This window comes from Pleurodeles waltl, chromosome 3_1, assembly GCF_031143425.1.
Source record: "Pleurodeles waltl isolate 20211129_DDA chromosome 3_1, aPleWal1.hap1.20221129, whole genome shotgun sequence".
In the NCBI taxonomy this organism is placed as follows: Eukaryota; Metazoa; Chordata; class Amphibia; order Caudata; family Salamandridae; genus Pleurodeles; species Pleurodeles waltl.
The window spans coordinates 605,257,947-605,274,882 of NC_090440.1; positions in this window are offsets into that span (position 1 = coordinate 605,257,947).

Sequence of the window (16,936 nt, forward strand, 5' to 3'; positions counted from 1 at the left end):
GGCCTGCAGCATTGGTTGTGCCACCCACATAAGTAGCTCTGTAATCATGTCTCAGACCTGCCACTGCAGTGTCTGTGTCTACCGTTTTAACTGTGAATTCGACTTGGCAAGAGTACCCACTTGCCAGGCCTAAACCTTCTATTTTCTTACATGTAAGACACCCCTAAGGTAGGCCCTAGGTAGCCCCAATGGCAGGGAGCAGTTTATGGTTAAGGAAGGACATATTGCCCCTCATTACAACATTGATGGTAAAAGCCGCATACCGCCGTGAAGAAGACCGCCAACACACCGCCACGGCAGCGGAATTCTGCCACGGTCATTATGACCCACTGCTCGGAATCCGCCAAAATTCAGACACCCACAGAAGTCTGCCACACCAAAGTTCAGTGATAAACTGGCGAAAACAAAACCTCCCCCGTCACGCCAACAGAAACAAGCCCACACTATCACGACACACGAATCCACGCGGCGGTCTTTAAAATGCGGTATTCCATTGGCGGTACACACACCACCCCCACACACCCATTACAAGATAAAACAAACACCCACATCACCCACAAACCCCTACGACAAAATTACTGAGAGAAGGCCAGAGAGAGATACTACAAACAACTACCAAGCATCCACAGGCACACAATACCATCACCCACATAACTTCCACGAACCTCACCCAACACACCACTACATATCATCCCACTTATCACTACACACACCAGCCCACACATCAACCACACCACCCCATGGCACGGCAAAGACACCCCAGGTTCTCTGAGCAGGAGCTCAGGGTCACGGTGGAGGAAATCGTCCGGGTAGAGCCACAGCTATTCGGATCACAGGTGCAGCACACCTCCATAGCTAGGAAGATGGAGCTATGGCGAAGAATAGTGGACAGGATCAATGCAGTGGGACAGCACCCAAGAAATAGGGATGACATCAGGAAGAGGTGGAACGACCTATGGGGGAAGGTGCGTTCCGTGGTCTCAAGACCCCACCTTGCAGTTCAGCGGACTGGCGGCAGACCCCCACCTCCTCCCCCACAACTAAAAACATGGGAGGAGCAGGTCTTGGCGATTCTGCATCCTGAGGGCCTCGCAGGAGTAGATGGAGGAATGGACTCTGGTAAGTCAAATCTTAACTATTACATCCCCCACCCTACTTGCATGCTATCACATACCCCCACCCTCACCACCATCACTCCAACTCCTCACAAATGTCCCACTATCACAAACCACACATCCTAACACCAAGCCCTGCATGCAACAACAAAGCATGGACACCCATCACCAAAGCATGGCCACTGCACATACCCATACACACCCCTAAACCACCATCACACAAGGACCCACACAGGAAAGCAAGCACTCGGGTACACGGTCACCCACCCATTGCACACCATGGCACACACAGATGTAATAAACATCCTTTCATACCCCTACAGGACCCCTACCCAACGTCACCGGACAGGAGGGTCCACACATGTCCACACCACCAACAGAAGCGGCCCACAGTGATGACAGCAGCTTTGTCCAACTGGATCTAGATGACCAGCCCGGCCCATCGGGGACCTCTGGACAGTCGGTTCCCCTGACACAGTCACAGGCCACCACACAGCTTCCCCCCCTCTGGAAACACCAGCACAGCACCCACCCAGCGGGCCCATACCTCTGTCCCCAGGACACGTCAAGCAGCAGTGTGTCCACCACTACAGGGAACCCAGGCTAACCCACCACCCCAACAACAACAGGGACCTGGGGGCAGTTGCAGTGGGCACACGGTCCAGGGGACGGAGGCCCAGGAACACAGGGGAACTGGGAGGGCTGCTGTGCGACAGGGGGTGGACAGGCCAAGGGAACCCACTCTCCACGAGGCCCTCTCCAACATCATGGTAGCCTACTACCATTCCCAGGAGACGATGGCAACGGTACTGGGCAAGTTTCAGGAGACCCAGAGCATGCAGGAGGAACAGTATTTGGGCTTCAGGGAGGAACTCAGATCCATCAGTTCCACCCTGAGCACCATCGTAAGGGTGCTGAAGGAAGTCCTCAACACCAGGAGGGACACTGTGGCACAACAAGGGGCCCCTGACACTAGCCTGGACGATGAACTGCCCACCACCTCCGCCGGCGCTAGTGGACAGGAAGCACCGCCACAGAACCACCACACCAGCACCCCACCCCCTGCAGAGGGTGAACCACGGCCCCTGAGATCCAGGACAAAGACAGAGAACGATGCCAAGACGCCGCCAAGACATGAGACCACCCTGAATGTCCTCCTTCTGTCCCACTTTGTCACCCTGTCCATCCTGAAACTGCCCCAGCTCCACTTCCTATGCCCATTTGGGCAATGTACCTGTGAGACTAATAGACTGGACTCTGCCATGGACATTCCTCACCATTTTACAATGCCCTCCAATATTGAGCACTTAACATAAACACCCTTGAAGCACAAAACAATCTGGAGTCAGTCTGTGATTTCGAAACAGTGTATTAGCAATTACAGTGTCAAAATGCTCTTTCAAATGTAATGTCAACATACCTATGTCACACAGTTCTAGACCATGAGGAAACAAAGCAGACGTCACACAGTGGGACCCACATCTGTGAAATCGTAAGGGAAAGTGAAAACTCAGTGACCATACACTGGGTGAATAAGACAGACAGTAGAGAGGTAGTAGTATTAAAGTACATGTAGTAAGAAGGTTTGTATTCTTACCTGTATCTCACTGGAAATATTGCAGGATCACAGAGTTCCTGTTGTGGATGTCCTCTTCTTCTGCTTCCTCGTCTTCACTGTCCACAGGCTTCACAGCTGCAACAACACTGCCATCTGGACCATCCTCCTGCAGAAAAGGCACCTGTTGTGAAGCATACAGCAGGCCACAATGATCTGGCACACCTTCTTTGGTGAGTAGAATAGGGATCCACCTGTCCTATGGAGGCACCTGAACCTGGCCTTCAGGAGGCCCAAGGTCCGCTCTATAATCCGCTGAGTTCGCCCATGGGCCTCATTGTAGCGTTCCTCTGCCCTTGTCCTGGGATTCCTCACTGGGGTCAGTAGCCATGACAGGTTGGGGTAACCAGAGTCACCTGCAAATTGCGAGGGACAACTGTTAGACACACACTAACCAGTAGGGATATCCCCAAACCCAGACAACCATTCCCACTGATTTGCTTCCAGGTGCTCACCTAATAGCCACACACGGTGCCTCTGGAGTTGCCCCATCACATATGGGATGCTGCTATTCCGCAGGATGTAAGCGTCATGCACTGAGCCAGGGAATTTGGCATTAACATGGGAGATGTACTGGTCTGCCAAACACACCATCTGCACATTCATGGAATGATAACTCTTCCGGTTTGTGTACACCTGTTCACTCCTGCAGGGGGTACCAAAGCCACATGTGTCCCATCAATGGCACCTATGATGTTGGGGATATGTCCCAGGGCATAGAAGTCACCTTTCACTGTAGGCAAATCCTCCACCTGAGGGAATACGATGTAGCTCTGCATGTGTTTCAGCAGGGCAGACAATACTCTGGACAACACGCTGGAAAACATAGGCTGGGACAACCTTGATACTATGGCCACTGTTGTTTGAAATGACCCACTTGCAAGGAAATGGAGTACTGACAGCACCTGCACTTGAGGGGGGATTCCTGTGAGATGGCGGATAGCTGACATCAAGTCTGGCTCCAGCTGGACACACAGTTCCAGGATTGTGGCACGATCAAGCCTGTAGGTGATGATCACATGTCTTTCCTCCATTGTCGACAGGTCCACCAGCGGTCTGTACACCGGAGGATGCCGCCATCTCCTCATATGTCCCAGCAGACGGTGCCTATGAAGGACAACAGCAAGCACAGAGTCAACCAACTCAGAGGTACGTACCCACAGCTTACACAGAACACGAATCATAATCCAAAATTTGGCCTGTATGAGTGTTGAAGCAAGGCCTAGGTATGTGTGACGCAGTTAAAAATTAAGCCATGTGGGCCCCTGAAATGGCGCCTGTCTGACCTGTAAAGTGGGACAATGGGATGTAAGGTAACTGCGCTGGCGTTGTACACCGTGGTGGTAGGCGGTTGAAGACCGCAGCGCAATTCTGCACTGGTTAACATTGGACCATATGGGTCCCAGGAGCCAAAGACGATGTATGCCGGCGGTGACGGTACGCACCGCCGCGGACGTGACCGCCATTTTCTATCTGTTCAATCACTCGATACCTGATCTTCTACAGGAGAGGACCTACACTGCAAGTGCTGCTGTGACCTCGGTCTGGAAGAGACAATGGCTTGTGCGTCTGGGGAAAGGGCCCCTGCCTTCACATCGGAGGAGTTGGAGAAACTCGTGGATGGGGTCCTCCCCCAGTACACGCTACTCTACGGTCCTCCTGACAAACAGGTGAGTACACTGGGTCATGCTGTGTGGGCTATGCCTGTGTGGAGTGGGGTGGATGAAAGATGTGGGGGGGAGATTGAGGTGTGCATGAAACGACGGTGAGTGCATGTGCCACATGGCAAGGGTAGGGATGGGGGCCAATGACTGGTACGGTGCAGTTGGTAATAACTTTTCTTTTCCCCCTGTACAATTCATGTAGGTCAGCGTCCACCAGAAAAAGGATATTTGGCGTGCCATCGCCAAGGACGTCCGGACCCTGGGGGTCTACCACAGACGGAGCACCCACTGCCGTAAGAGATGGAAGGACATTTGCCGCTGGAGCAAGAAGACGATGGAGGCCCAGCTGGGGATGGCCTCTGTAGGAAGTTGGCTCTGTATGTACTATTTCAAAGTAAGAAATAGCATGCACAGAGTCCAAGGGTTCCCCTTAGAGGTAAGATAGTGGCAAAAAGAGATAATTCTAATGCTCTATTTTGTGGTAGTGTGGTTGAGCAGTAGGCTTACCAGAGGGTAGTGTTAAGCATTTGTTGTACACACACAGGCAATAAATGAGGAACACACACTCAATTCCAGGCCAATAGGTTTTTATATAGAAAAATAAATTTTCTTAGTTTATTTTAAGAACCACAGGTTCAAGGTTTACAAACAATACTTTAAATGAAAGGTATTTCACTTAGGAACTTTAGGAACTTCGAATTAGCAAAATAGCATTTACAGTTTTCACACAAATGGCAATAAGCTATTTTAAAACTGGACACACTGCAATTTTCAACAGTTCCTGGGGAAGGTAAGTGTTTGTTAGTTTTGCAGGTAAGTAAACCACCTACAGGGTTCAAAGTTGGTCCAAGGTAGCCCACCGTTGGGGGTTCAGAGCAACCCCAAAGTTACCGCACCAGCAGCTTAGGGCCGGTCAGGTGCAGAGGTCAAAGTGGTGCCCAAAATGCATAGGCTTCAATTATGAAGGGGGTGCCCCGGTACCAGGCTAGCATGTAAGTACCCGCGTCTTCGGACGGCAGACCAGGGAGGTTTTGTAGGGCACCGGAGGGGACACAAGTCAGCACAAAAAGTATACCCTCAGCGGCACTGGGGCGGCCGGGTGCAGAGTGCAAACATGCGTCGAGTTTGCAATGTAGTTCAATGGGAGACCCAGGGGTCTCTTCAGCAATGTAGGCAGGCAAGGGGGGGCTCCTCAGGGTAGCCACCACCTGGGCAAGGGAGAAGGCCACCTGGGGGTCGCTTCTGCACTGGAGGTCGGATCCTTCAGGTCCTGGGGGCTGTGGGTGCAGTGTCCTTACCAGGCGTCGGGTTCTTAGAAGCAGGCAGTCGCGGTCAGGGGGAGCCTCTTGATTCCCTCTGCAAGCGTCGCTGCGGGGGCTTAGGGGGGTCAACTCTGGCTACTCACGGGCTCGCAGTTGCCGGGGAGTCCTCCCTGTAGTGTTGGTTCTCCACAAGTCGAGCCGGGGGCGTTGGGTGCAGAGTGCAAAGTCTCACACTTCCGGCGGGAAACGTGTGTTCTTTCAAAGTTGCTTCTTTGTTGCAAAGATGTTTCTTCTTTGGAGCAGAGCCTCTGTCCTCTGGAGTTCTTGGTCCTTTTAGATGCAGGGTAGTCCTCTGAGGCTTCAGAGGTCGCTGGACCCTGTGGAACGTGTTGCTGTTGCAGTTTTTCTTGAAGTGGGGAGACAGGCCGGTAGAGCTGGGGCCAAAGCAGTTGGTGTCTCAGTCTTCGCTGCAGGTTTTTCAGCTCAGCAGTCCTTCTTCGTCTTAGGTTGCAGGAATCTTAGTTACCTAGGTTCTGGGAGCCCCTAAATCGAGTATGGTGTTTAGGGGTTAGTAGCCAATGGCTACTAGCCTGAGGGTGGCTACACCCTTTTTGTGCCTCCTCCCTGAGGGGAGGGGGGCACATCCCTAATCCGGAGGATTTCTAAAAGTCAGTCAACTCAGCTCAGGACACCTTAGGGGCTGTCCTGACCGGCCAGTGACTCCTCCTTGTTTTTCTCATTATCTCCTCCGGCCTTGCCGCCAAAAGTGGGGCCGTGGCCAGAGGGGGCGGGCACCTCCACTAGCTGGAGTGCCCTGGGGTGCTGTAACAAAGGGGGTGAGCCTTTGAGGCTCACCGCCAGGTGTTACAGTTCCTGCAGGGGGAGGTGAGAAGCACCTCCACCCAGTACAGGCTTTTTTACTAGCCACAGAGTGACAAAGGCACTCTCCCTATGTGGCCAGCAACATGTCTGGTGTGTGGCAGGCTGCTAAAACTAGTCAGCCCACACTGGAAGTCGGGTATGGTTTCAGGGGGCATCTCTAAGATGCCCTCTGGGGTGTATTTTACAATAAAATGTACACTGCATCAGTGTGCATTTATTGTGCTGAGAAGTTTGATACCAAACTTCCCAGTTTTCAGTGTAGCCATTATGGTGCTGTGGAGTTCGTGCATGACAGACTCCCAGACCATATACTCTTATGGCTACCCTGCACTTACAATGTCTAAGGTGTTGCTTAGACACTGTAGGGGCATAGTGCTCATGCACTTATGCACTCACCTATGGTATAGTGCACCCTGCCTTAGGGCTGTAAGGCCTGCTAGAGGGGTGACTTATCTATGCCTATAGGCAGTGTGAGGTTGGCATGGCACACTGAGGGGAGTGCCATGCCGACTTAGTCATTTTCTCCCCACCAGCACACACAAGCTGGCAAGCAGTGTGTCTGTGCTGAGTGAGGGGTCCCCAGGGTGGCATAATACATGCTGCAGCACTTAGACACCTTCCCTGGCATCAGGGCCCTTGGTACCAGGGGTACCAGTTACAAGGGACCTACCTGGATGCCAGGGTGTGCCAATTGTGGAAACAAAGGTACAGGTTAGGGAAAGAACACTGGTGCTGGGGCCTGGTTAGCAGGCCTTAGCACACTTTCAAATCATAACTTGGCATCAGCAAAGGCAAAAAGTCAGGGGGTAACCATGCCAAGGAGACATTTCCTTACAGCCTCCCATCGTGGGAGGGGTGCCCGTCGCACCATAACCCCCCTGTTGTTCAGGATCCTGGCGGTGGCGTACCCGGAGTTGGATGGGCGCTTGAGGGCATCACAGCAGCCCCAAGGGGGTGAGTACACTCTCATTCTGCTGATTTTACGTGCAGTGGAGGTGTCTCTTTGTGGGGTCCCTAGGCCAGGGCGAGTGTGCTAGTTAGGTCCCCTTGTTCGGGCAGACCCTGTGGCACCCCACCCCACCTGTGTACAGTGCCAAGTACACCTAGTCAGGCTCCTGTGTCATCCATGTGCGCAGATGTCGGCCATAGCCTTGTAGGCCATGTCCCAGGGATTGAACAGTGGAGCCCAAGTGCACGGTGTAGTGCAGGGGGCTTCAGTGTCTGTCGTGTCCGCCAACAGTAGCGGTAATGCATGCATTCAACATGTCTTTCTTCTGCCCCCCCCCTTTTTGTGGTCTCCCTGTTCTTGTGTGCATTAGCATCATCAGGCAGAGGAGCAGTGGCATCGGAGCAGGAGGGAGCTGCATCCCACATTGCCCTGGAGGGCGAGACAACGGACTCGGAGTTCACCAGTGGGACGGAGGGCGAGGGGAGCTCCATGGCGGGGACAGGAGCTGACATCAGTGATACGGACTCGTCCTCTGATGGGAGCTCCCTTGTGGTGGCAGCAACATCTGTACCCCCGCATCTACAGGTACAGCCGCCGCCCCCCCCCCCCACCAGCACTGCCCTCCCAACAGCCCCTCAGCCTTTGCCCCGTGCCAGCTCACCCAGGAGGGTGGGCATCACCTTTGCCCCAGGCACCTCAGCCCCTGCCCCAGTCACCCCTGCTACCCTCAGTGAGGAGGCCATTGACCTCCGCAGGTCCCTCACTGTTGGGCAGTCTACCATTTTGAATGCCATCCAGGGTGTAGAAAGGCAGTTGCAACAAACAAATGCATTCCTGGAGGGCATTCATTCTGGTCAGGCGGCCCTTCAGCAAGCTTTTCAAACTATGGCCTCAGCACTGATGGCAGCCATTATCCCTGTCTCTAGCCTCCCCCCTCCAACTTCCTCCACCCAGACCCAATCCCCTCTACCTCAGCCTATCCCAAGCACACCTTCAGACCAGCATGCACACACGTCAACACACAAGGGAAGCTCTGCCAAACATAAGCACCACACATCCCACAGGCACTCACGCAAGCATCACACACATGCAGACACACCAACATCCACTGCATCCACTGTGTACCCTCCTCCTCGTCTCCCTCCTCCCTCCCAGTCTCGTCTACACTCGAGATACACAAACGCAGGCACACACCCACCCAACAGCCATCCACCTCACGACAGCCTCCAGCGCATGCACCTTCACCCAAAGTCACCAAACAAACACCTCCTACAACCACAACCTCTTCCTCCACTCCCAAACCTCCTCCAGCTACCCGTCCCAGTGTTCCCAAGAAACTTTTCCTGTCCAACCTTGACCTCTTTCCCTCACCTCCCCCACCCCGTCAGTCTCCTAGGGCCCGACTCTCCAGGTCACAACCTAGCACCTCAGCCACAACATCTCCGGGACCAGTGGTGCCTGTAGTCACCGGAATCTGGAGTGCACCGGCCACCAGGGCAGCCAGTGTGGCACAGAGCCACAGCACGGACAGTCCCCCACCTGTCAATCATCAAAAGTTGGCCAGTGCCCGGCAGGAGACGGGGAAGACTCCAGCCACCAAAGCCGCTCCCAGGGGTACAGGTGGGAGTGTGGAGTCAGCTGCGACACCTTCCAAGGTGGGGAAGGGCCACAAGAAAGTCAGCAATTCTGAGAAGAGCAGCACGGCGGAGAAGACCGCCATCATCCCCGCTGCTCAGGAGGCCACCGTCATCTTCCCTGCTGCCCAGGAGGCCACCACCATCATCCCCGCTGCCCAGAAGGCCACCGCCAGCACCAGCCCAGCTGCCCAGGAGGCCACTGCCAGCACCAGCCCTGCTGCCCAGGAGGCCACCGCCAGCACCAGCCCAGCTGCCCAGGAGGCCTCCGCCAGCACCAGCCCATCTGCCCAGGACAGGACCGCCAGCACCAGCCCCGCTGGGCCAGACAGGACCGCCAGCACCAGCCCCGCTGGGCCAGACAGGACCACCAGCACCAGCCCTGCTGGGCCATGAAGGACCACCAGCACCAGCCCCGCTGGGCCAAGCAAGACCGCCAGCACTAGCCCCGCTGGGCCAGACAGGACCACCAGCAGCTGAGTCACTGCCAAGGACCACGCCGCCACAAGCACCGCTGAACAGGACACCGCCGCCACAAACACCGCTGAACAGGAAACTGCCGCCACAAGCACCGCTGAACAGGACACTGCCGCCACAAGCACCACTGAACAGGGCACCACCGCCACAAGCACCGCTGCCAAGGACACCGCCGCAACAAGCACCGCTGGCCCTTGAGCGCCAAGGGCACTGACGCTACTGAGTCCGTCACGAGCAGGATGAAGCACTCTGGGCACAAGGCCCCCTCCAGAACCAGTTGAGAGATACATCCACTACCTCTGTCCTTGGCAGAATGAAGCACTCTGGGCACAAGGCCCCCTCCAGAACCAGTGGAGAGATCCATCAACTACCTCTGTCCTTGGCAGGATGAAGCACTCTGGGCACATGGCCCCCTCCAGAACCAGTGGAGAGATCCATCCACTACCTCTGTCCTTGGCAGGAAGAAGCACTCTGGGCACAAGGCCCCCTCCAGAACCAGTGGAGAGATACATCCACTACCTCTGTCCTTGGCAGGATGAAGCACTGTGGGCACAAGGCCCCCTCCAGAACCAGTGGAGAGATACATCCACTACCTCTGTCCTTTGCAGGATGAAGCACTGTGGGCGCAAGGCCCCCTCCAGAACCAGTGGAGAGATACATCCACTACCTCTGTCCTTGGCAGGATGAAGCACTCTGGGCACAAGGCCCCCTCCAGAACCAGTGGAGAGATACATCCACTACCTCTGTCCTTGGCAGGAAGAAGCACTCTGGGCACAAGGCCCCCTCCAGAACCAGTGGAGAGATACATCCACTACCTTTGTCCTTGGCAGGATGAAGCATTGTGGGCACAAGGCCCTCTCCAGAACCAGTGGAGAGATACATCCACTACCTCTGTCCTTGGCAGGATGAAGCACTCTGGGCACAAGGCCCCCTCCAGAACCAGTGGAGAGATCCATCCACTACCTCTGTCCTTGGCAGGATGAAGCACTCTGGGCACAAGGCCCCCTCCAGAACCAGTGAAGAAAGGCGTCCACCTGAGAGACTGTGGGTTTGCACTCCCCAGGATGAAGTAGTAGGCAACCCACCCACTGTAGAGACTTCAGAGACTGTGGGTTTGCACTCCCCAGGATAATGCAGTGGGCAACCCAGCCACTGTAGAGACTTGAGAGACTGTGGCTTTGCACTCCCCAGGATAAAGCAGTGGGCAACCCACCCACTGGAGAGACTTGAGAGACTGTGGCTTTGCACTCCCCAGGATAATGCAGTGGGCAAACCACCCACTGTAGAGACTTGGGAGACTGTGGCTTTGCACTCCCCAGGATTGAACAGTGGGCATGTGGCCCCCTCGTGGATTTGGTGTCTGCACTCAACCGGCTGAGGTGCCCCCCCTTTCCCTTCCCCCTGAGGTGCCTGTTTTATTGCTATCTGATGCCCCTGCAGTGTTCTCTCTGTCATGTTCGGGGATTGAGTGTGGGCCTCGCCCATGCCGTGTGGGCCCAGTTTTCCACTGACTTCAATGGAGCACTACCTGGACTACTATTCTTGGTGTATATATTTGTTTATAGTGTATATATATTTTTGCGTCCTGGATTTTAATAGATTACAATGGTTACACTCATTTGCTTTTGTCTTTGCATTCTTCTGGGGGTTTGGGGGGTGTTACTGTAATGTGTCATGCTGTATTAGTGTGTGTGTTGTAGTGGGTGAGGGTGGGGGTGGGTGTGTTGCGTGTGTGTGTCCCTGTTTTTTCCCTCTCCCTCCCCCCTCCCCTGTGTCGTAGGTGCTGTACTCACTGTTGTCTTCGCCGCCGCCGTTCATGCTCCTGGTAGAGGAGCGAGAAGATGAGGGCTGGCAGGATCTGGAGCTCGGTTTCCATGGCGTCCGGATTCCTCGTGGGGTGTGTAGAGGTGAGCGTTTTCCTTTCGTAGTCCTGTTTCTGCTGTGTTTTTGTCCGCGGTGAATCCGCCACGGAAAAGGTGGCGGATTGGTACGTTCTGATACTGTGGGCGGTACATTGTCCTCCGCCTGTCTGTTGGCGGTGACCGCCAAGCTGTTTGTTTGTACCACTGTGGCGGTCGGAGCATGGAGTGTTAAAGTGGCTGTCTTTGTTGGCGGTTGCCGCCACGGTCGTAATTGCAATTTAACACCGACTGCCAGGGTTCGAATGACCACCATAGTATTGTGTTTTATATGTCCTGACAGTGAAATATTGCTAAATCCGTTTTTCACTGTTGCAAGGCATGTCCCTCTCATAGGTTAACATAGGGGCTACCTTTAAATCTGATTAAAGTGTGGATTCCCTTTGGGAGAGGATGGACATGTGAAGTTTGGGGTCTCTAAGCTCACAATTTAAAAATACATATTTTAGTAAAGTTGATTTTAAGATTGTGTGTTTGAAAATGCCACTTTTAGAAAGTGAGCATTTTCTTGCTTGTACCATTTCTGTGACTCTGCCTGTTTGTGGATTCCCTGTCTGGGTCAGTTTGACAGTAGGCCTGGTTGCACCTCACACTAGACAGTGACCCAAAGGGGGCTGGGGTGTAGCCTGCATAGCCTGATGAGCCATCTGTGCTAGGAGGGGGGGGGGGAGGATTAGTCACTCATACCTGAAAGGGCTTTGCCTGTCCTCACACAATGCAGTCTCCAACCCCGTGATGAATGTCTGGGGCCTGGCCTGGGTAAGGCAGGATTTCACAATCAAGAGAGACTTTGCTTTGAAGTATGCCTACTTCAAAGGAGAAAATAGGTATAAGAAGGGCAACCAAAACCACAGACTTTAGAACACTCCTGGAAACCATGATGAACCTCTGCCTGGAGAAGAGCTGAGGAAGAAGAGCTGCCCTGTCTGTGACTGTGCTTTGTGGAGCTATCCTGCAGTTGCTGCTTTTGCCAGAGTAAGAGGGCAAAGACTGGACTTTGTGTGCCTTCCATCTTGTGATGATCTCCAAGGGCTTGATTTAGAGCTTGCCTCCTGTTGTTTGAAGTCTCAGGGACAGCAAAGACTTCTCTCTGCCTCCCCTGTGGTGCCCATCCAGTTCCTGGGAACCTGAAAGGAGAAGCTGGCAGCTTAGGAGCAAGAAATCCACTCACAGAACGCAGTGGGGGGAAAAGATTGTCGCAACTCTGATCTGCGGCTGGAAAATCGATGTGCCGCCGGCTTCGCGGCTGAAAATTGACACACGGAGCTGGAGAAACGAAGTGCAGCATCGCTGTTGGAGTCTGGTGAAATCGCAGACCAGTGCTGTGTGGTTTTCAGATCATAGTGCGGCTGGATTTCTGACGCAAGTACCGCTGGGCGTGTAAAAACAACGCAAGGCCTGCCCGGACTCGAGAGTGCTGACCGCATCGACGCATCACTCTCCTGCGGAGAGAAGAAATGATGCGCCCCAACCTGACGAAAGGAGAAATGACGCAAGGTCTCGCTCATGAGTGAAATCGATGCATCGCAAGCCCTTTTTGATGCACACTCGCCCATGCGGGTTATTTTTGACGCACCCAAGGTACATTTTCACGTTAACAGTGTTAGTGTGTGTTTAAAACTACATGAAGGCTCTTTTTTGCTTTTTAATTGATAACTTGACTTGTGTATTGTGGATTTTTGTAATTTTGGTCTTGTTTTGTTTAGATAAATATTTTCTATTTTCTTAAACCTGTGTTGTGTCATTTTGTAGTGTTTTCAGTAAGTTACTGTATGTGTTGGTACACATACTTTACACCTAGCACTCTGAAGTTAAGCCTCCTGCTCGTGCCAAACTACCAAGGGGGTAAGCAGGGATTAGCTGAGGGTGATTCTCTATTACTCTGACTAGAGTGAGGGTCCTTGCTTGGACAGGGGGTAACCTGACTGCCAACCAAGGACCACATTTCTAACAACCTAATACTCTAATTTTTGAGGTAGCTTGGTCAAGCAGTTAGGCTAATCTTGGAGAAGTGCAAAGCATTTGTTGTACTCACAGTATCAATCACGAAACTCACACACTCAATGGAATGACTCAAGACCAAGTTATAAAAATACTTCAGCTTTTTATATGATTTTTTAGACCAAGATTATCAGAATTGGTTAAGTACTTTTAAAGCTATGAATTTTTCAAGTTTTATTAAATGCAGTCTTTTTATACGTAATTACACACCATAGGAATCAATGGAAGGCACAAGTAAACATGCATATAAAATCATACGTTCACTTTACAAAGTTCAGCTTTGGCAGGCTGGTTGTAGTCGTCGGTGGGCATGCTGTGCCAGCAGGAGAAGTGTGGGCGGCTCCCAGTTCTGCCGGGAGCAGCGTTCAAAAGACTCTTGGAGCTGGTGCAGGGCCACTGTGAGGAACCACTTGGAAAAGGTCTGCAGGAGCAGGTTTAAAGGGGGTGCCTTGGGGACCCTTTGTGGTGTCGAGGTCGCAAGGGGTGAGGGACCCTTGGGGCACAGCTGGTTCCTCTTTGCAGGGCGCAGGGCGGCGGGCAGGACGAGTTGTTGATCCAAGAGCTGTACGCAAAGATGCCTCTCTGATCCAGATGCAGGTCACAGACAAGGTCGCTTGCAGGACAATGCGGGCAGTCTGGAGGGAGATCCAGGGTGTTTCTGAAGTCCCTCAATTGGGGCTTCCTTCTGGTCCAGTTGCAGCTCAGTGGGAGCTGTTTTACTTGGTTTCCGAGGTCCCCTGACCAGTACCTGGGGTATTGGCACAACTCAGCGACTGGAGGGCGCAGTGCACCAAACTGGGCACACTTATGGGGTTTGTCCTGGCAGTCGTCAGTGCATTGATGGGTCTGACTGTAACTTCCAGTTCGGGAGATATCGGCCAGTCCAATTGGTCACTTACCTTTGGGTGGCTACACCCACTACAGTGACCACTTCCTGTGGTAAGGGTCACTACCCTAAACCTCATTGGTTACTTTCCTCTATCCCAAGATGGAGCAAACTGAAAAGAGGGTCCACCTCGCAGGCAAACACCTTAGGGGTGGTGCATGCCAGGTGAGGCCACTCCTCCTACCCTTTGTTAGGTTTCCTGCCAAAAGTGGGGGTGTGCAGAGGGTGATGCCAGTTGCTGCTAGCAACAGGCTTGGAGGTCGGGTTTCAAGGGTGGTAAGCCCTTTGAAGCTCACTGCCAGGACAGCGCACATTCCTGAGGGAAGGGGTGCTAGCTCTTCCACTGAGGAAGGGCCTTGTCTAACAAACCAGAGAGGCATGCCTTCCCCCAAGGTTTGTATATTGGCTGTCTGGAGGTGGCACATGGATAAGACCAGTCAGCAACCAAACCATGACAGGATAGTTATCTTTTGCAGGGGGTACCTCTAAGGTGGCCCCTAGGTACATTTAGGGATAAATCCAGTATTGGCACCAGTTTGGATTTATCATTCTGAATTGTTTGAGGGTTCAGAGGGGCCATCATGTAGCTGGGAAACTTGTGTTGACCAGTGCCCAGCACATGTATTAAAATGGCTGCTCTGTTCACTCACTTCGTCCCAGGTTTGGCAAGGACACAGTGGGGTCATATTGCTCATGCAGCTACGCTCTCACATAAAATATGGAGCACCCTGCCTTAGGTCTATAAGGGCTGCCAGAGGGGCGTCTTACCCATAGTAAATGCAGTGTATGGTGGACAGGCACAGAGATAGTGTGCCACGTCGTTTTTGTGTTTTTGTGTTGCACCAGAACATGCAGCCCACAATGGCAGTGCTGGGTGGATCTGGATGCACGGCCCTAGAGGGTGGCACAATCAGTGCTGCCACCCTCAGGGGCCTATCCCTAGTACCCCATGGCCTGGGTACATAGGTATCCACTTACTAGGGACTTATAGTGGTAGTTAAGGGTGTATCCAATTGTGCCAATGCGTCACAACAGATTTAGGGAAAGAGCTCTGGCCCATAAAATTTGGTTAGCAGGGGCCCTGGGCACTAGAATTCCTAGGACACATCAACATCAGGCAAGAATTGAGGGGCTAACCATGTCAAAAAGAGGCCTTCTCTCATACACACACACCACAACCGCTGTACCCATAGACACCATCCCAACATCCACTGATATATCCCCCACACCCACCATACCCGCAGACATCACCTCAACACCCACAGACCCACACACCACAGACACTATGCCCCCAGCCACCACCCCAACACCCACAGACACAGCCACCACTCACACTATACCCCCAGACACCACCCCAAAACCCACAGACACAGCCACCACATCCACTATACCCATAGACACCACCTTAACACCTACAAACTCAGCCACCACTCCCACATTACCCAGCACCTCCACCTCACAGCCCCCAAGAAATGCAAAGGCCCACACTCACACACTCAACAGACACCACCCAAGCCCAAGCATTCCTCAGACACGCACACACCAGCAGCATCAATAACCACAGGCAGGACAAGCGCTCCCTCAAACTTCCAACCCCTACCACCTTTTGCAGACCCTATAAGTTTTTCCCAAGAAAGTTTCCTTTTAGACCTTGCCCTTAACACTGTGATTCCCCTTCCAACCCATCCCTTCCACATCCAAGTCCTCCCTTGTCACACCGGCCTCCCCTTCAAGCAGCCATACCCCTCCCACCTCGAAGAAGGCCACCCCTCCAAATGAGGTCACCCCTCCTAAGAAGAAGTCCACCACTCCAAAGGTGAAGACCGCCCCACCCAAACCCTAACCCACCCATCCCAAATCCGACCACACCCTACTCAAGAATGATCCATGAGGTGCCTGCATGCCCACTTGATGCCCCTTCCTGTGCCCCTTCCTGTGGAGGTCATCTGGCAGTGAGTCAAGCTGGTGCACAGTACTGTGCATGGACTTTGGTATGGACTGTCTATTGGCGTTTCATCATAATCATTTTTATTCTAACAAACCAAAGGTGTTGTTTTTTGGGTACACATTTGTCCTGCCATTACTTTTCTACCTTTTTGTTTTTCCTGAGTAATTTGTGTTGTATGCCTACAGTTGTGTGTGTCTCACACTGATTGCCAATCCATTTGCTGTGGTTGGCATGATCTGACTTTGTGGGCACTGCTGGTGTCACCCAGGACAAGGGTAGATGTTCACTGTATGGTTATGTGGGTGGTAATCTAATTGAGGTGTCTTGCATTATGTTTTGTTTGATATGGTAAGTATTTCATCCTGACTTGGCCAATGTCAACATGTATTGTGTCAAATTTGTCCCCCTGATGTTGATTGGACTTTTGTCTCATGCGTGCAAGTGGAGTTTTGTTTGTCCACACATGGAGGGTGTTCAATTGTGCTACCTTCCTTTAAATCTGACTGAAAATGTGCCCATTTTCATATGAGTACCTTGCAGCTACGTCATCTACATATCTGACCCATTCTGTTGCTGTTTTATTT